The following is a 21,495-nucleotide window of genomic DNA, read 5'->3' as shown; positions in this document are numbered from 1 at the left end:
GAACTTTCAAGTGTAACGTTTCAGGAAGAAGAAACTTAAAAAAATCCAGATTGTTTGTAAATGAAGAACTCTGTTATCTGTGTTCAGCTTTCAGCTTTCCCCTTTTATAGTAACAGTTCTTCACACTAAAGAAATGGCCTATGATTCTTTAGGGCTGTAGAATATAGATGGCAAGAAAGGTCATGACAGAAACAAAGGCAGCTTTGTTTAGATTTTGGTGGGATGATTCAGGGCTGATCATGCCCCAGCTTTAAGATAACTCATAAAGGAAGGGATGGACGTGCATTGATAGGAATTCTAGATGTCAAGCACATGGGAATAGTGAGGGAGAGGAGTATGTGAGGAGAGAAAGAGGCACTGACTTGAGTAGTGGAAAAGATGAATGGATAATAAAATCTTTGCTCTGTTGCTTTAAGTCATAGTTTTTTCAACTTTTTAACAAAAATATCTATGTGTTACAGAAAATGCATCTCTAACGTTCTTAAACAATGAAAGAGATGTACTGGCTCACAAAATAAAAAAGTTAAAGTGTATCAGGCCTGAGGCAAGGTTTGATCCAGAGGGTCAGAGTGTCATCGGGATCCAGCTCTGTTTTCTGAAATACTCTCGACTCTGCCCTGCCTCACATGTTTGTGCCATCTCCAGGTGGGACGTCCTCATTGCCTCACATCTTCATGCCATATTGTCCAGAGTAAGTGCCTAGAGCATTCATCCCAGAAATTCTAGTGAAAGTGCTGAGACTCACTCTGATTAGACCGTGGGCTTCATCCATGGGGCTGGGCATGGAGTCAGGGGCCCTGGAATCACACACGTCCCCAGTGGAAACTAGGGCTTTTTGGGAAGTGGGAAAACAGATGTTGACGATACAAAGAAGAGTTCCCATAGTACCAGTGGGTAGGGTCAGTGAACACACACCCCAGGGACCTTGGACAAGTAGCCTGAGGCACAGACTTTTTTTTTAATGTCTCTTGTTTTATATTAAATATTAATTATAATTTTATATTATATTCCATAATACACTTAAGTATAAATAAAAAATTGTGTTTAATTCTTTGACTAAAGTGAATGCTCTAAAGCTATTATTTAACCTGTGACTTCAAACATCCTTTGATACCAATAGGTATTTGTAAGTAAGTCTTACATAATTTTTACCTAATAGACTCTTTAATACAAACATTTTGATGTATAAAATAAAGAGAACACTCAAAGATATTTATGAAATATTATATTCTAGAGATATTTTAAGCCATGGTTTTTATAAATTATTGTCCACAATAATTATGCCACAATAATTGTGGCAAGTTATCCACAGTTCACTTCTACTTACAGTGACACATACAGTCTTGGGAAGTAGCCGCTTCTTGAGTATTAATAACCAGGGTAAAAATGTCTGAGGATACTTTATTTTTTGACATGCTGTGTACCCTGGGTCATTAAACTTAGTCTGTAAATGTGTTGAGTGGCTGGAATTGTCCTGCACGACAGTTTAAAAACTAGAGTTGAACTCTTACCCCCAGGTTTCCTCTGAGATAATTAAGGGATGAAAAATAAGAGAGAAAAAGAATCTGTCTTCATTAATAAAAATGCCTCACTGAAAGTACTGTTCAGTACCTTTTAAATTTAATTATATTTTCATTTTACATGTATACACATACACACACACACTTGTGTCTGTCTGTTTTTAGGAAATAGGTATCATTTACTCTGATACCCAGATCTCGTATGAGACTTGGATAGTAAAGAAAACTGTTTTCAAGCAGGAATAGGATTATTATATGCCAGGTACTGTTTTAATGTTTAAAATATAATCACATTTAGTATTTATATCAACCCTGAAAAAGTCAAGTTCCAGTCTGAATAAATAACTTGCCCAGAATTATTCACATAACTGGAAAAAAACAGTCAAGCTAGAGAACCCAGGGAGCTGGAATCTGGGGTTCATGGTCTCAACTACACACTGTTTTGACTCATAGTTGCTCTATTAATAAAGAGTAAACCCTTGCCAGGTAAATCTGTGGTAGTTTATTATGAGACAATTTGTGGTGATACTGTTCATCGACTTTTCTGGTTTGAAAATGAACAGTCAGCCCTGTGTGTGAGCTCTGGCATCGGAGCAGGCTGTTTCCCAGAAGCTCACATCTGTGCTGGACCGTTTGAAGTCATGCTTCGCTGGGTCTTTGATGTGTTTCTTCTGTCCAGGTTCCCTTCAGGTGTCTAACTTCAAATGAATGGTAATGGTGCCATTCTTCACGGATAACGTAATAGAAGGGAGTTCTTTTATCCTTGGTATGTTGGTCATAATGTGCTGGGTTTTTAGAGAAGTTTATTTTAACTAATCAGACTATTGAGTTTTAAGGCTTATCTCTTGGTCATTGTTTTATGTGTTTAGTCTATCAATGACAAATTAGATTAGAAACGTTTAAAAAACATTTTGGGGGCTGGCCCCATTGCTCAGTGGTTAAGTTCGCATGCTCCACTTCAGTGGCCCAGGGTTTCACTGGTTTGGATCCTGGGAATGGACTTAGCACCACTCATCAAGCCATGCTGAGGTGGTGTCCCACATAGCAGAGCCAGAAGGACCTACAACTATGTACTGGGGGGCTTTGGGGAGAAGAGGAAAAAAAAAAAAAAAAGAAGATTGGCAACAGGTGTCAGCTCAGGTGCTAGTCCTAAAAAAAGAAAAGCATTTTTGGAAACACCACCTGCTCTATTTAAAAGAAGTCTGGTGAGTAAATTTTGTTTTTGTTTCAGTAAGCAGCGACTGGGTGGAAGGCCTTAAGAGTTATCCCTCTCTAGCCTCATTGAGATGCAGCTTACCTGGACCTCCTTTATTTTGGAGACTCATCTCATGCTTCTGTCAATTCCATACTGCACTTCCAGTCTTGTTGGAATGGTAGTGAAGGATGAGCTGTGGCTGGAATCCTAAACGAAAAACTTTGAAGAAATAGTAAATACAAACATACTTTCCTATTTTTAATCATCAGTATGATTTGAATAATCATACATTATTTGAAATATTTGAATAATTATTTGAATAATTTAATTGTGGATTGTTTACTTTGTCATTTCTACCATTGTGGCTTGTTTTTTCTTACCTCCTCCTCAAATCCCACCCCAGCCCCCTCTCTTATAGATACAGAAAATGGAGACCAATCTTAAAGAAAATAGATTTGTTGAGAGGATTCAGAATGACTCAGAGGAAGAATTGAATCATGAGGCTTTAGGATTGGAGCCGGTTGTCTGTTGACCTGTGTCTAGACATCCTTCTAGTGGGTGACTTATCTTTGGTCACCTTCTCTGCTCAAGGTTACAATATCTGGGAGAAACGCAGGTCAGTTCCCCACCCAACCCCTTCTCTGGGCCAGAAAGATGGGATGTACTGTGTAGCGAGCCTTGCTGCAGAAGACTGTGGAGATGGAGTGCCGGCAAGGTCTCTCCCTCTCTGCCATCTTCTTTGCCTCTGTCTCTCTGGAGTCCATGCACACTCCCAGACACAGGCAGGCTAATTCAATGCAGGGTTTTGCTCTAGGGAAGAAAGACATGCTGAAAAAAGAAAGAAGTAATGGCTCTGGATTCCAAATCAACTTCATATTGATCGGTGGATAATTCTCAGTGAGCCATGTTTTTCACTAATCAGGAGTGCAAATTGATAAGATTAATGAATGTGGCTGAGAGGATAACAGGAGGCCAGAACCTAGAAACCATGTATTTCTACCTGTGCTTTTCTTCAGGAAGAATCCAGAGAGGAAGGAGGAGGAAGGATTCGATTAGTAATTGTGCTGGTTCTTCCGGTTTAGCTCCTGTGAGACTTCTCTGCTGTTACAACTAAGAGAGCAAAATAGAATGTTAACACTAAAGGACGAGAAAAAGAAAATCATCACGGAATGCTGATAGTTAGAATTTTATAAAATATTATATCACAGATGATGTACAGAGGATTTAAATACATAATTTAAAGAATTTAAAATAATTGGGTAGAAAGTTATACAAGGAAGTAGTTTTTTCTAGGCTGTTTATATTTATTCAAATTTATTCATCTATTTATTTTTGGTGAGGAACTTTGGCCCAGAGCTAACATCTGTTGCCAAGCTCCCCCTTTTCGTTTGAGGAAGTTTGTCACTGAGCTAACATCCGTGCCAGTCTCCCTCTGTGTTGTATGTGGAACACTGCCACAGCATGGCTTGATGAGTGGTGTGTAGGTCTGCACTTGGGATCCGAACCCATGAACCCCGGGCCACGAAAGCCGAGCATGTGAACTTAACCACTATGCCACCGGGCAATTCAATATCAGAATGTTTTTGGATTTTAAGGCAGTTCAAAATAGGTTGTTAAGTCAGAAACGATGAGACTGACAGTAACCAGGAAATTCTTATTTTTAAGAAAGACTGTTTTCAGAACTTGGGGAGACTGCTCTTTGTTTCACTCACAACCTAAAGTTTCTACCTTGTGTTTATATCCTCTATTTAAATTTTATGAAACCAATTTTTAAAAATTGATTTATTATTTTTTTATTGTCTTTATTGCAGTAAGATTGGGTTATAACATTCTATAACTTTCAGGTGTACATCATAATATCTTTCAAATTCTGTGTATATTGCATCATGTTTAGCACCCAGAGACTAATTACAATCCGTCACCACACATGTGTGCCTAATCATCCCTTTTCCCTTCCTACCTCCCCCCTTCCCCTCTGGTAACCACCAGTCCAATCTCTGTTGCTATGTGTTTGTTTGTTGTTTTTATCTTCTACTTATGAGTGAGATCATATGGTATTTGACTTTCTCTCTCTGACTTATTCCACTTAGCATAATACCCTCAAGGTCCGTCCATGTTGTCACAAATGGCTGAATTTCACCATTTCTTATAGCTGAGTAGTATACCATTGTGTATATATACCACATCTTCTTTATCTATTTTCCCTTGATGGGCACCTAGGTTGCTTCCAAATCTTGGCTATTGTGAATAATGCTGTGATGAACATAGGGGTGCATGTATCTTTATGCATTTCAGATTCTTTGGATATATTTTCAAGTTCTTTGGATAAATACCCAGCAGTGGAATAGCTGGATTGTATGGTAGATCTATTCTTCATTTTCTGAGGATACTCCATACTGCTTTCCATAGTGGCTACACCAGTTTGCACTCCCACCAGCAGTGTACAGGGGTTCCCTTCTCTCCACATCCTCTCCAACACTCGTTGTTTCCTGTCTTGTTAATTATAGCCGTTCTGACTGTAGTGAGGTGATATCTCATTGTAGGTTTGATTTACATTTCCCTGATAGTTAATGATGTCGAACATGTTTTCATGTGCTGTTGGCCATCTGTGTATTTTCTCTGGAGAATTCTCTGTTCAGATCTTTTGCCCATTTTTAAATTGGATTGTTAGTTTTTTTGTTGTTGAGATGTATGATTTCTTTGTATATTTTGAATATTAATCCCTTATCTGATAGATGGTTTGCAAATATCTTCTCCCAGTTGTTAGGTTGTCTTTTCATTTTGTTGTTGGTTTCCTTTGCTGTGCAGAAGCCTTTTAGTTTGATGTAGCCCCATTTGTTTATTTTTTCTTTTGTTTCCCTTGCCTGATCAGACATGGTACTTGAAAATATGTTGCTAAAACCGATGTCAAAGAGCGTACTGCCTATGTTTTCTTTTAGACGTTTCATGGTTTCATGTCTTACATTCTAGTCTTTAATCCATTGTGAGTTGATTTTTGTGCATGGTGTAAGTTAATGGTCTACTTTCATTCCTTTGTATGTAGCTGTCCAGTTTGCCTAACACCATATGCTCTTGGCTCCCTTGTCACATGTTAGCTGTCTGTAGATGTGTGGGTTTTTTTCTGGGCTCTCAGTTCTGTTCCATTGATCTGTGTGTTTCTTTTTGTGCTGGTACCGTACTGTTTTGGTTACTATAGCTTTGTAGAAGATTTTGAAATCAGGGAGTGTGATACCTCCAGCTTTGTTCTTTTTCTTAGGATTCCTTTGGCTATTAGGGGTCTTTTGTTCTTCCATATACATTTTAGAATTCCTTGTTCTATTTCTGTGAATAGAGATTGCATTGCATCCATAGATTGCTTTGGGAAGTATGGACATTTTAACTATATTAATTCTTCCAATCCCAGAGCATGGAATATCTTTCCATTTCTTTGTCTTCTTCAGTTTTTTTCAACACTGTTCTATAGTTTTTGGTGTACAGATCTTTCACGTCTTTGGTTAAATTTATTCCTAGATATTTTATTCTTTTTGTTGTAATTGTAAATGGGATTGTATTCTTAATTTCTGTTTCTGTTACTTTGTTGTTAGTGTATAGAAATGCAACCTATTTTTGTATGTTGATTTTGTATCCTGTGACTTGACTGTATTCATTTATTATTTCTAAAAGGTTTTTAGTGGATTTTTTAGAGTTTTCTATATATGAAATCATGTCATCTGCAAAGACTGACACTTTCACTTCTTTTCCAATTTGGATCCCTTTTATTTCTTTTTCTTGCCTGATCGCTCTGGCTAGGACTTCCAATACTAGGTTAAATAAGAGTGGCAACAGTGGGCATCCTTGTCTGGTTCCTGTTCTTAGAGGGGATAGCTTTCAGTTTTTCTCCATTGAGAATGATCTTAGCTGTGGGTTTGTCATATATGGCCTTTATTATGTTGAGGTATTTTCCTTCTATACCGATTTTATTTAGAGTTCTTATCATAAATGGATGCTGTGTCTTGTCAAATGCTTTCTCTGCATCTGTTGAGATAATAATGTGATTTTTATTCTTCATTTTGTTATTGTGGTGTATCACGTTGATTGATTTGTGGATGTTACACCATCCCAGCATACCTGGAATAAAACCCACTTGATCATGATGTGTCATCTTTTTAATGTATTGTTGTATTTTATTTGCTAGTATTTTGTTGAGGATTTTTGCATTGATGTTCATCAGTGATACTGGCCTGTAATTTTCTTTTTTTGTGTTGCCCTTGTCTGGTTTTGGTGTCAGGATAATGTTGGCTTCGTAGAATGAGTTAGGAAGCTTTCTCTCCTCTTGAATCTTTTGGAAGAGTTTCAGAAATATAGGTGTTACGTATTCTTTGAATGTTTGGTAGAATTCACCAGGGAAGCCATCTGGTCCTGGACTTTTATTTTTTGAGAGATTTTTGATTACTGTTTCTATCTCCTTACTGATGATTTGTCTATTTAAATTCTCTACTTCTTTTCATCCAGTTTTGGAAGGTTGTATGATTCTAAGAATTTGTTCATGTCTTCTAGATTATCCAATTTGTTGGCATATAACTTTTCATAGTATTCTGTTATAATCCTTTGTATTTCTGAGGTGTCTGTTGTAATTTCTCCTTTTTCATTTCTGATTTTATTTATTTGAGCCTTCTCTCTTTTTTTCTTGGTGACTCTAGCTAAAGGTTTGTCAATTTTGTTTATCTTTTCAAAGAACCAGCTCTTGGTTTCATTGATTTTTCTGTTGTTTTTTTAGTCTCTCTTTCTACTCTGATTTTTATTATTTCCTTCCTTCTTTTGATTTGGGGCTTTGTTCTTCTTTTTCCAGTTCCTTTAGGTGCACTGTTAGATTGTTTGTTTGAGATTTTTCTTGTTTGTTGAGGTAGGCCTGAATTGCTATAAACTTCCCTCTTAGAACCACTTTTGCTGTATCCCATAGATTTTGGCATGTCATATTTTCATTTTCATTTGTGCCCAGGTATTTTTTGATTTCTCTGTTGATTTCTTCATTGACCCAGTTGTTGTTCAGTAACATTTTGTTTAATCTCCACATTTTTGTGGCTTTTCTGGTTTTCTTCCTGTAGTTGATTTCTAGTTTCATACCTTTGTGATCAGAAAAGATGCTTAGTATTAGTTTGATCTTCTTAAATTTATTGAGACTTGTTTTGTGGTGTAATACATGATCGTTTCTGGAGAATGTTCCATGTGTGTTTGAAAAGAATGTGTATTCTGCAGTGTTTGGATATAATGTTCTCTATATATCTCCTAAGTCCATCTGGTCTAATGTGTCGTTTAAGGCCATTGTTTCTTGATTGGTCTTCTGTTTGGATGATCTATCCATTGGTGTAAGTGGAGTGTTAAATTCCCCTACTATTATTGTGTTACTGTCTGTTTCTCCTTTTATGTCTGTGAATAATTGCTGTATATATTTAGGTGCTCCTATGTTGGGTCCATAGCTATTTACAAGTGTTATATTCTCTTGTTAGATTGTTCCCTTTATCATTATGTAGTGCCCTTCTTTGTCTCTTGTTACAGTTTTTGTTTTAAAGTCTACTTTTTCTGATATAAGTATTGCTACCCCCACTTTCTTTTCTTTGCCATTTGCATGGAGTATCTTTTCCTATACTTTCAGTTTGTGAGTGTCTTTAGGTCTGAAGTGTGTCTCTTGTATGCAGCGTATATATGGGTCTTGTTTTTTTATCCAGTTGGCTCTCCATGCCTTTTGATTGGAGCATTTAGTCCATTGACATTTAAAGTAGCTATTGATAAACATGTATTTGTTGCCATTTTGTTGCTTTTTTTCCCTGGGTGTTACAAAACCAATTTTTATTTATGATATTCTCTAAGTATAAGCAAAAATATTGGGCTCTAGTGCATTTACCTGTAATCTTTAAGAAGAAATACTAAATGAGGGAGTGTTATTATTTTGACTTAATAGAGGATCAAGATATAGGGAAGGAATTTAGAGGAATTCATTTCCCCCCAAGAATGTGTATTTAATCTTTGTTACCTTATCAAGTATATCAAAAGATGTCTTGCAAATTGCAATAGACATAAGCATAAAAATATCCAGTTTAATATAGTTGAAGTATTGGTAAATAAGTGCAGTTCTAGCCTGTCATTATCTTTGGATTCAGTTAGGACTTCGAAGAAAAGTAAAGCTAAATTTCAGTTAAGCTTTTTATTGAGTTTATGAAATCCATTTTAGGAGGGGAATTAAAATTCATAGAATTTCTATATAACAGTTCTCTATAATAATCCCCCAAAGTATTCAACAGGGCCATTTTTCAGTAACAGAAGTATCAAAAAGGAGAAAAAAGTTATTTTAAAGAATTGAATACTGCAGGGATTGTCATATATTAGTAGTGAGGTACAGTTTATTTTATGTTGGGGAATATGATCCTGGCAGAGTGGAGCACAAGTGCAGATACCCCAAGGCAACAGTGTGACTGACATCCTTGAATGGTAGCAGGGAGGCCAGCCTGCCTGTAGGGAGTGATCCAGCGGGGCGTACAAGGGGACGTTCAGAGGGATAACAGGCAGCTAGATCATGTTCAGACTTGTAGGCAGTCTTAAGGACTTTGCTTGTATTTTTAGTGATGCAGAAAATCATTGGAATGTTTTAATCAAATGAGTAATATGAGTTGTCATTGGTTTTTAAAAGATGGTTCTGGCTGCTGCCTGGAGAGTAATGTTAGGAGAGCAGATGGGAATCGAGAGACCTGCTGGAGTCTCCTATACCAGTCTGTGTGAGCCAGGTTGGCATGAGTGAAGCTGATGAGAAAAAGTAAAATTCAGGAAGCATTTTAAAGGAAGAACTGGAAGAATTTGAATTGGATGTGGGAGATAAATGATAGGGAGGCATCAAGAACAAGTGCAAGGATTCTTCTAGATCAAAGGATGAGGTTCCCATTTATGGGGCCAACGGAGACTGAGAGGCGAAGGACTGGGTGAAGTCAGGAGTTCATTTTTAGACATGTTGAAATGTCAATTGAAATGGATATGTGAGGCTAGACTTGAGGGAGGAGAGTGGCTGAAGATAGAAATTTGAGTTTCATTAGCCTATAGGATTTACCTAAAGCCACTAGACTGGATGGGACCATTTAGAGAATGGGTGTAGATAGAAAAGAAATGTGAAGACTGATCCTAGCGCATTCTGAGGTTTGTAAGTTGAAGAGATGAGGAAGAACCAGCAAAGGAGGACGAAAAGGAGTGAGGGGAAGGGCAGTCAGGAGACTGTGACTCCAGGCAGCCATGTGATGAACGTATTGTGAGGGAGTGGAATTGATAACCTTAGTTAAATCCTGTTTAAAGTACAGCAACATGCAGGGTCAGCGGGTGACCTTGAGAAAGCAGGCTGTAGGGTTGAGAGAAAGCCTGTTCGGGTTGGTTTCAAGAGAGGGAAAGAGTGAAGGAAGGAATTGCCAGGCAGCAAGTGTCAACAATTCTCTTGAGGAAAAAAGGAACTGAGAAATGAGTGGTATTTGGAGTAGGAAATGAGGACAAGAGAAGTTTTTGTTTTCTGAAAAATAAAAGTAAATCCAGCATGGTAATGATCCAGTAGAGAAATACGAGAGAGAGGGGGGAACTGTTTTACTGCTGTCCTTGAGATACCAGAGGAGATGGGATCTAGTGCAAAAAAGAGGGGACTGTGGGAGAGGTGGTCTTGGATAAGCACGCAGACTGTTTGTTCTCCCTAGGAGGAAAGGTGGAACGTGTGGTCACAGATGCAGGTTGGTAATTAGGTGTGGTGGCCATGATAAAGTAAGAGGGTTTTTCTGGTGTGTGTTTTATTTATTTAGTTAGCTAGTTTTTGTTTTTTAGTTTCTGTGGGCTGTCCTAGACAGAATATTTAAGGGTGTGGGAACGAGAAGGAAGGGGGGGCTGGGGAAAGAAGGCAGTCCTGGAAACAAAGTGAAAGGCCAGTGGTCAATGGATTATTGTAACAGCTCTTGCCTGTCCTAAGATATGTTGTATTCTCTCTCCATTTGTTTCGACCTTTAGTCCAAAGCTACAGTGCATAGAGGGCTTGTCCCCGACTTGCTCTTTCCCTTCCTCCTGGTTCTTGCTGATAGCTTTCCTTTGGTCTGCACTGCACCGTGAGCAGAAGGGCTCTGTGTGCAGCAGACTTTGACTAAAGAGTTGAGACGAGGGAGATTACCACATAACCCTTCTTGCCTTTATTTTTAAAATCCTTCATGCTTCAGAGCAGTTGATCTTCCTCTTCTGTGCCATGGATCTCTTTGGCAGACGAGGGAAGCCTGTGGGTCCCCTCCTCAAGATAATTTTTAAATGAATAAAAACTCAGAGTATTACAAGGGAAACCAATTAATGAGATCGTTTTTAAAAATCTAAAAGGCAAATGTGATATAATAATATGTGAGTCTTTATTGTGCGTTAAGCAAGTTCTAGTGGTAGGTCGCATGACTGCCTTAATTTGAAAGTACTTAATAAATAAACAATGTTCCGAGATATCTGTAAGAGCTAAGATATGATATGAAATGTTTGTGATTGCCGATGGTGACAAGGTCATTGGTATTGGTACTGTGATTTGTTGCCTACTTTCATAATTAAAGGAAATACTAAATTTCAGTTAAACGTTCCTAAAAAGAGAGATGAAATCTTTTCCCCCATTATGCATTCTGTGTCTGAACCTTTCTGAGGGTCTGTGAACCTCAGGTCATCACTCTTGCCTCAGAGGAAATAGTGCACCTCTTCTGTCAGAGGCTGATCCCGCTGCCTGTGGTCTGGCCTTCTACCCCTGTTTTCTCTGAGACCTGTTCCGTACAGAGAGCCCAGGTTGCTTTTATATCTTGAATCTCTTTTTCTATCTGGATTTTTTTCCCTTTCCTGCTTGGAATATGTACTTGCATTTCTTCTATCTTCCATTTCCCATTAGGGCAGTGAGTAGCCTTACTTGCCTGGATGTGGCCCGCACAGTGACTGGCATGTACTCTTTAAATGTGTATTGTAGAAGGTGCTCATTAAATGTTTATTAAATAAATAAATAGATGCTTCTATTTCCAATGGCAATTCACAGACTTTTGTGTAAATTAGCAAATATTACAACTGTCTTCTTGCTGGTGAAGGGAAGATTCTCATAGGATTAATGAGCATTAATCAAGCCCCATTGGTAAACTCAGTAGATTATGTAAATTCATCAGTCAGTCCATGAAAGTCAACATCCTCACAAAGGGATATGCCAGACTTCCAAATTTAAGTAATGTTGATAAGAAAAGTTGAGATTAACTCTTTGTCAAACCAGTTCATTGGTTTCCATGAAAGCTGGAGAAAGAAGGTAATGTTGAATGATTTATAACTTGCTGGGCTTTAGAATTCAGAAATACGGTTAACCCAAATTTCTTTAAGTTGCATGTGTAGAAATATAGTTCTGATTTAAATTTTGCGGTAGATTCATGTAGACACGAGTTATCTTAGATTAAAAGCTTAGAATTCAATGGCAGTAGAATTTAGTTTTGGAGAAGTATTCACTATTAGTATTAGAAAATGCTTTTTGTCCTTGATATGAAGTTACTTTTGTTCTATCCGTTCCCTGAATTAATTTAGTTTTCTTGTAGTTCAGTAACTGATATTCTCTGAACACATACTTCTGATTTATATAGCTATTAATTATATTTTATCTGTAATATTGGTTCTATTGTTATTTTATATTCCTTCCTTCTTGGTTACTTGAACTTTTGTGTATATGTGTTTATACCAACACACATGAGTCAACTGAGGTAACTGCAAAGCTGTTAGTTCAGTGCTCGCCACATAGTAAGGACCAGACAATGGCATAAGGAACCACAACATGCAGACACACATTTATTCTCTCCACCTAGATTACGAACTTGTGTGGAAACTCTGTGAACGTGGGACCTTGTTTGTTTTGTACATCTCCGTCTCCCAGATGCACTTGCCACAGTGTCTGGCCCGTAGTAGGTTATCAATAAATATTTGTTGCATGAATGTAAGCAAGCCCCTAAGGAGCAGTGATCATATAGGGTGGGAATAGAGATGAAGAAAGTAGAGATTTTCTGGTAAATCGTGCTAAACGTGAACACATTTCCCCTTCTTACCTATTTGTACTCAGGGCAATTAGTATTTCTTACAAATACGTAATGAGTATGGTTAGTGCAGGTGGGTGAGGTGTGGGGAGGTACAGTACTCAGCCAGCACACACTGGCTTGGCTGTCTTGGTCCTTTATGGCCAGCCTCCATTCTTATTGGATATATGTAGGCCATATCAGTTGGACAGCGTTTTGAGTATCATCTGTGGGCTTAAGTGAATATTTGGAAGAAAAGTTATTTGAGTAAGCTGTATAGATAGAAAAAAATATATACACACACACACATATGGACGTTACTATGTGTCTAATTTTAAGCAATGGTAGAAATTTTAGCATATATTCAATATAAACCATCTATATATTAGAGAACCTATAAACTAGTAAGCTATATTTTAATATTGCTAAAAATAAGATATTTTAACACTTAACGTGTTGCGTTTTCTAGTTCCAAATGGTAATGATGGTAGTGAAAGTACATAATTGGTTTTATTACATATATGTACTTGCCAGTTCAGTAGGGGACTCAAATATTTTATAGGGCCATGAAAATTAATCGGTAGCATTTTCTTCTTATAATGACGAGCACCCACATTAAAATTATCATATTCCATGTAGCTTATTTTTTTTTTATCATCTTTGTCTTAATTCTCCTCCTTAAAAAAAGGCAGAGCAACTACTAGACTATATATAATTTTATACTTGCCAATTGACCTTCCCTCGGGGGCTACTGTAGTTTTTATAAATAGCTTGCTGACTTCGAAGAAACAGAGTTCTGTTCTTAGGAACTCATCTGGAAAGGGCATTGCTTTGGGGATATGGAGACCATGTGTGGAATTTCAGCTACAGGAAAAATTCTGGGATTTAGGCAAAGAAATATTGGGTAGTTTAAAATTGAAAGTCCATTTGTGAAAAATTGATTTGCTCTTAATGCCATATTTTTTTTTTAGAAACTAATATATTCTGGACTCATGGTCTCCAGTCTGGGGTTTTCAGACTCCCAGGGACCTACAAACACAGATTGGTACCACTGGTCATATGCACTGATTTGCAGTAGTATATTCTTGATTTATTAAACATGAGCAAATGTTATTTATTACTTAAAAAGGGCAATTTGTTTAGTTTACTCAATTTTTCATAACATGGAGTTAATGGAGTAAAAATAATAAAAAATTCCCTTGGGAAAGACTCGTGCCACTTTGCAGCCTGACCTGTACAGCTGCCGTACATGTGAGTTTGTGACCTCTAGAGATTTTTATTGATTGAATTAACATATTCAAAAAGCTGAGAATACAAACTTTTTAACTGAATTTTAGTTTTTTTAAAACGAGATAATTGACACATTTCAGGTGTACAACAAAATGATTCGACACTTGGATGTATCGCGATCACCACAGTGTCTAGTTAATATCCATCACCACATATAGTTACAGTTGTTTTCTTGGATGAGAGGTTTTAAGATTTACCCTCTTAGCAACTTTCAAATATACAATACAGTATTATTAACTGTAGTCACCATGCTGTACATTATATCCCAGGACTTAATGTATTTTGAAACTGGAAGTTTGTACCTTTTGACCAGCTTCACCCATTTCTGATTGTGAATGTCAAAGTTTAATGAACTACTTTTTATCCTGCATTAAAATTTTTGATGAAAGATGCAAGTGGTTTTATGATATTTCTGTAATGAGAATACATATGGAGGTTGGTGTATCTTGTATTATCCTTAAAGCAATGGATGTGTGATACTGAGTTCATTTTTCTTAAAGTAACTTTCGTTGTACTTGGATTAAGAGATATCCAAAATAAGCTTTGCTATTTTCAGGGCCACTGGGTTTTTTTGTGTGTTTCTTTTTACTTTTCTTTTTCCTTGAGGAGGGGGGAGGTGGTCCTGGTTAGGCTATCAGCAGTAGCCGCCATCAAGCTGCACACTCTCTGAACGTGTATCACAGTGTAACCCCCAGTGTCTCCAATCGTTGTAAAAGCACTATACCTGTTACTGAAGACTGAGTTTGTATGAATTCATTTTGCAACATTAAAAAAATTTAAAACCAACATTAGATGCCTAGTTATAGAATTGCCCCAGTTGACAGTCCAATTTAATTTTTAAGACAGCTTTGCTCATCACATTCTTAAATGACTTAAATATGCTGATAAGAAATTTCTCAGTATTCTGGTGATTCAAAGTCCTTTTCTTCAGGGTGGTGTTTTAAATACCGAGCCTAAATTCTTACTGCAAGTTAAACTTACTCTTATTCAGCCTGTAGTTGAAGGAAGAGTGCTGTTTGAGTTATTTGCATTTCCTCTGGGCTCACTTCATGTTTGAGGACTACTGTGAAACTCTGTATTCTTGCTAGCTGTCTATTTCTTCAAACCCCATGCTGCCTCATCTGTTTTATAACAGTTCTCTAGTGTCCTGAAATGATAAAAAGTTGATATGATACCCCACCGTAATCCTATTGTAATATAAAGGAGAAATTAAATGAACATTTATTTTTTATAAAAAATTTTAGGGGCCGGCCTGGTGGCTCAGCAGTTAATTTTGCACGTTCAGCTTTGGTGGCCTGGGGTTCGCCGGTTTGGATTCCGGGTGCAGACATGGCACCGCTTGGCAAGCCATGCTGTGGTAGGCGTCCCACATATAAAGTAGAGGAAGATGGCACGGATGTTAGTTCAGGGCTAATCTTCCAAAAAAAAGATAAAAAAAATTTTAACAAATACATTTTCAAAAACAACATGAATTTCAATATGGAAAAGCTTGGGCGTGACGTATCAGGAATAATGAAGTAGTTAGTTTCCTGTATGTGTGTGTAGCATCACTGTGAAGACCGCAGCTACAGGTGCAGGCTAAAAAAATTTGTATCAGCAACTTAAAAGCAGTTTTGAGATGGAGGGTGCAACTTTTTGATATGGTGAATCGATTTTGACGAGGCTCTGAACAAAACAAATCCTTTGACTCACGTAGTTGTTTTTCTTGAAAAATTCAATGTGTATTAAAAATTTTCCATAAGTACTATGTGTTTATGTAAAATAGGGTAAGGTTCTAGACTCAGATAATTATAAACATATTTTTCACCCTCATGACTCTCTAGCCATTCATTCAGAAGTCGTGAGGGACCCGAGAAAATTCTGTTTGAAACTCTCCTTTGTATTACAGCAAACAGCAAGCCTCTCCTCGGCCCATGAAAAGCAGATAATACTCCCTAGTCATTGTGCAAGCCCAGAACGCGAGAACTTATTTTAAAAGAAAAAAAGGCCTGGCCTAGGTGATTCTCCTGAGAACTTTTGCTCTAGGCTAAGCTTTTAAGCTTAGGCCCTACTTTCTAAAGCATCAGTTTCTTTTTCCTCTTCTTTAATCTATCTGCTTTTTCTATCTTATACTTCAATATAATCAGTAAAGACAAGGGATTCACATTTATCTCAGAATATACTTAGTATACATTGAATGGTGTGATCTCTAATAATCTATATGTAAAATAAAGTTTTAAGCAAATTAACAGTTGCTACTACACCATTGTGGGTGATTACCAAAGAGATCCTTTCATCTTTTTTGAGTGGAATTCCACTTCATGTAAAGATTGTTTTATTTTAAAATGTGTGGGGGATTGATAATAACACCAAACATTTATAGAGCACTTATCTAAGAGTTATGATGTTGCTTACCTTATCTCTTATTTTTAAGTCTGCTAACCATCTGATGAAACAGATATTATTAATATCTTCATTTTACAAAAAAGAAATCAGAGCCATAGAGGGGTTAATTACCTTGCTCAAGGTCATGCAACTATTAAGTAGAAGAGCGAGATTTAAACTCGGGTTTCTGTGACTCTACAGCAATTGCTCTTAAATTGCAGTGGTGTTTGGGTGAGTCTTTTCAAAGGTAGATCATCACTGTTAAAACATGTCTAGCACAAACCTATAGAGAAACTTTCCCTATTTGTTTTCTAATAACCTGTTTTTCTGTACCTCCTCTTATTTTCCCTTCTTTTGAGTCAAGTAGATATATGGGATATAAAAGTAAATTATACAGAGAAATTCTACTTGGTGTTAGTTAAGTGTCAAAATGGCAATGAGAAATTGATGAGGGCTAAGTACTTCAATCTTGCCAACATCATGATGCTCATCAGTGATAAGCAAGTGAGTCTAGTCTGCCTGTGTGGTCTGGAATAGAAAGAGGATAGAAACTATGAAAACGCTGCCACGTACTTAACAAAAACTGTATGAATAACAAAACCCCAAAGGCAGAGGATAATACTTATTTTTCGTTAACCACCTTCAACTTCAGCTGATGGGAAAGCCTGTTTTTCGTCTTTCTGGTGCTAGTTACCAGCCAAGAAGCGGGGTTTGCATTGCTGCCACTGGTGGCGTCTGTGACTCCTAGATAAGCAGTGCTTTCTAATCTCCTGTGGGTTCTTTCCAGCATTAATAAATGTGTTTAAAATAAATGAAGTTATATGAATGGATCAAATGAGTGCTTCATGTGCTTGACAGTGAAATGATCAGATTTTAACTTACATTTAAAATTGACAGAGGCTTCCCATTAAAAATAGCATTTGGTTGCAGTTGCTGACACAGCCTCTTCCAATTTTCTGGTAAAAGATCAATGAAGACCCAGAAAACAAACAAGCCAATAGAAAAGACTGACTCATTTGCTAGGAATTTTGGTGCCACTTCCTCCACCTACAAGGAGCTGGGGCCTGGGAAGAACAGGCTTGTCTCATGAAGCAGCCCAGCCAGTTTCAAGTGGGAAGTGTAATTTGCTGCTTGTGTAACCTCTGCTGCTTGCTCGGATGCCCATTATGAAAAATGAGGCAGCTCTCCATCTGCTGCAGGGGTGCTCTTTTTCTGAGGAAGCTGTAATGTTACCATCCCTTATGCCTCCATTCTCTTACGTCTTTATGCATCCGTCCTGCAGCCGTGAGAACGTAGAAGGTGGCAAGAACGTGAAGGACTGGGAGAGTTGGAGCCGCCGACTACTGCATCCTGAAAGGAAGAGGTCTCTTCAGGTAGAGGGCCCAGGATGGGAACGGAGAACTGAATGGTAGGCATCTGAGTCTTCAGGTGATCCTTTATCAGACCAGTGATGTTTAAGGAGAAGGCCCCTCTGCAGTCCAGAAGACCAGCTATAAATTAATGCCTGACAGTCGCTGAGAGTTGGGTTTATAACTCTTCATATCTGTCTCCATTCCTGCTACAGCAGTGAAGTGGGGTTTCTATACCCATTGAAGAGCCCAGTGAGCCAGGCCAAGCCCTCTGATGGTAGACGTCATCATCATCAGAGGAAGAGGAAGTAGAAAAACTCAGCAACGTTGGGCCTGTTAACAATGCTCCACTTCAGGATAAAGGCGTATGGTCCTGACGATGCAAGAGAAAGGCACATTTTTGGAAATATTTACAATACTAGAAGAACATTTAGAAAACAGCATAACAGAGGGTAGATGATATGGTAGCTATGAAACTGCAGCAGAGAGCTGTAAGGAGAGAACAAGCTCATGTTTTCATAAAGGTCGGGGAAGATTGCAAGGAACACAGATTAGGAGAGTGGGATTTAGGTCTGCAGAGGAGGCAAGAAAGAATAATTAATGTTTTGAAAAACTAAATCAGTGCTGTGAAGAAGAAACTTGAGGAACTTTCTTAGATTTCAGAGAAGGATCAAGAGGTGAAAACAATGAGGTAAGAGATAAACATAGGGAGAGAGAACTGAAAACCCAGTCTAAGAAAGATAAATATAAATGGCTGATAAAAATGTGAAAAAATCCAGCCTTAGGGTTATGCAAAGAAATGTAAATAAAAATAAGAGTTCTCCCTTTGTGCCAGTGAAATTAACAAATATTAACCAAGTGACACACTTTTGACATAAGTTCAGTGAAAAAGTGCTGCTTGAAATGTACAGTCATTTAGATAGGTAACATTTTCTTAAAAAGCTTAGCACTTTATCTAAAGGAATAATGTGTATATAATAAGGTTTATGTATAAGGATAACAGAAATTGGAAAAAATCTAGTAATCTATGAGAGGCTTAAATGTAGTAATAATTTATAGCCTTAAAATCGTGGTTTTGAAAATATTTAATGATGTGGAAATGTCCTTCCCATACACTATAGTTTTAGAGTTTCCCAGCTGGATGCTAATAGATAAACAAGGAAAATATATGAAGTCAGAAATAAATATGGGAAGCTGCTTGCTCCCTAGATTTGCTATGACTTGCTTTCTAAGTCGTTTATTATGATTTGAAAAGTCATGATAAATGTTAGCACCTTATAGGCTCTGAGAAATCCTGTAATAAAGGCATCTGCTAACTTTGCTTAAACTGTTTTATATCATTTTATACCACAGAACACTGTTTTTAGTGGAGCAGATTTTAATATAATATTAACATCTCCCAGACGAATGTTCTTTAAATACCAGTTTGGGGAACAATATATTAAATTAAAAAAATATATTTTATATGAAATAAAGGTAAATATACAAAATAACTTAAAATTATCTCTGAATAGTTGAATTGTTTTGTACTTATATGTAACTCTTAAATTTTCTTCGACAAGAATTTCTTCAATAAGCGTGCAGTCTGGACTGGCTCCGGGCCGAGTGGTTGGGTGCACGCACTCTGCTTCAGCAGCCTGGGGTTTTGCCGGTTTGGACCCTGGGCATGGATGAGGCACTACTCGTCGGGCCATGTTGGAGCGGTGTCCCACATGCCACAACTAGAAGGACCTGCAACTAAAATATACAACTACTTACTGGAGGGATTTGGGAGAAAGAGCAGGCAAAAAAATGAAGTCCTTTTTTTTTAAAAAAAATACGAAAATATGGCAAATTTATTTAAAAAAAGAAATATGAGGAACTCCAGCTATAAAACTTAATAGTTATTAGACGATATAAAAGGGAACCATCATTCTGATGGAATTCGTGTCATTAATATTTGCCTATTACAGAATTTTGGATTAGGCCTTTATTTTGAAATGTGGAGAGAGAGATTTTGAACAAATCTTTAATGATACAGAGTTAGTTCCTCCTTAACTGTGAATGATGAGTTCCATTAGACCAAAAAATTGAAAGAGTTATTGTGAGTCAAAGTAGAGTGAAAATAGTTATTTTTTGTTTCTTTATTTTGTTTTAATCAAAGAACTGAACACAAACTTTATCTAACCCTAACCATAGGAGAAAAGGGGACGAGAGTTAGTTGCTGTTGGTGATTGAGGGTGTGTGTATGTGTGCGCACACGCACTGTATGTGTGTTTAAGCTTCTTCCTCATTTTCTTCATTTTTAATAGATCAAAGTGAAAGAGACTGTAATCCTATCTCTTCAGAGTCTTTCTCCACCCTTTCCAAATCAACTTAAATTTTTCTAATTATTCACAGATGAGATTAAGTCCAAAAGAACTTTTTTTCCTGTTATTGTTCTATTTCTCTCCTTTTTCTTTCACAAATGACTACTTTTCTTTTTGCAGCTACTTTAATAGATAAGCATGTCAATATAGTGTACTATTTCCATAGTCATATTATTTTATTAATGCAAGAATTTTAGACTAACAGAGGCAAATCTGGAAATGATTTAGATCCTTGCCTTTTTGAAGAATTGAATTGTGGTCCCTTCAGACTGTCTAGAGCAAATTAAATTGGGAGGTGAGAGAATTAAGCTTCAAGAGGCTACACTTTGTGTTAGAATGGGTAGTAGTCACTTTAAGTTGTAAAATGAATTTGAAAAATGCATGTTCTAGTTAATAATTCTTTTTTAAAACGCAGCTTTGCATCTTTTCTATTAGCCAAGTTAATTTTTTGTGATTTAAACTGAAGACTATAGCACACAATGTTAATAGCCTTCCGGTGAGGGATGTTGTAATGCCAGAGTCAATAATCCAGTCTTCTTCTATGGACTGTATTGTGTATAGGGTACAATAGCATTTCTTTCCCCACGTTAATTTACTCAGTAAGACATGATTTCAGAAGACCCTGTGCACACTTATTTTTAGAACATTCAAAGGTAGAAAGTAGTGGAAACCTCATGTGGTCCACTCCTGCATTCTTGATTTGGTGAACACTTTGATCACTGTAGTGTGGCAGTTTTACAGCCAAATCCCAAACCAGGTGGCATAAAGATGATGAACCTTGAAAACAATGAGGTTCAGTGACAAGGCTTTTTAAAAGAAGAGTTAATATGCAGTAATAATAATAATTGAGAAATCTGTGAAAATAGCAAAACATTTTTGAGTTATTTTGGCCCATAGTGTGAGCAGATGACTTCATTGCGTATCAGTGACTAAAGGGTTGTGTAGTTAGGATTTCAAAAGTAAATCATTTCCATTTTATCCAATGAAAAATCCTCTTGTTCCCGGGTCTTCAGGAGCTCAGTTAATAATTTGTGTTGCGATCAGTGTGGTTTTGGGGATTTTCATCTGCGACTAATTAGAACTTGGTTTTTTAATTTGAAATTCCTCCTTCTTGGTGAAGCTCCCTAATTGGAATAAGAGAAGCAAATTTTCCTGCCCCCATTGTCCCTTCACCAATGATTCCCTAATGCTTCCTAAACTGGATGAAGTACTGCTGATGAAGGCAAAAACTGAAGGTTGAAAGAATTAACGAGGCTGTTACTTAAATTTGTATCCCAAATTTTTCACTAAGAGGCGAAAATTTCTCTCCTTTGGGTAGGGAGGAAATGAAGTTGAGGTCTGAGAATTACAAGATGTATGCTACAACCTTGAAGAATAAGAATT

General features: G+C 37.2%; 1 protein-coding gene across 8 annotated transcripts in view; it reads left to right on the top strand.

Annotated features, from left to right (window-relative positions):
* BMPR1B (bone morphogenetic protein receptor type 1B) overlaps positions 1 to 21,495 on the top strand; it is a 377,622-nt gene that overhangs the window by 64,263 nt on the left and 291,864 nt on the right. The window contains exon 4 of one of the 8 annotated variants that reach the window (XM_070505339.1): positions 17,698 to 17,823. The exons of the other annotated variants lie outside the window; for them this stretch is intronic. The gene's annotated coding sequence lies outside the window, so the exon portion shown is untranslated. The remainder of the gene's footprint in view (positions 1 to 17,697; positions 17,824 to 21,495) is intronic. 8 annotated transcript variants of the gene reach the window in all.

Source organism: Equus asinus, chromosome 3 (genome assembly GCF_041296235.1).
Source record: "Equus asinus isolate D_3611 breed Donkey chromosome 3, EquAss-T2T_v2, whole genome shotgun sequence".
Taxonomy (NCBI): Eukaryota; Metazoa; Chordata; class Mammalia; order Perissodactyla; family Equidae; genus Equus; species Equus asinus.
Note: the sequence above shows the minus strand (reverse complement) of the source record. Positions and strands in the feature narration are given on the sequence as shown.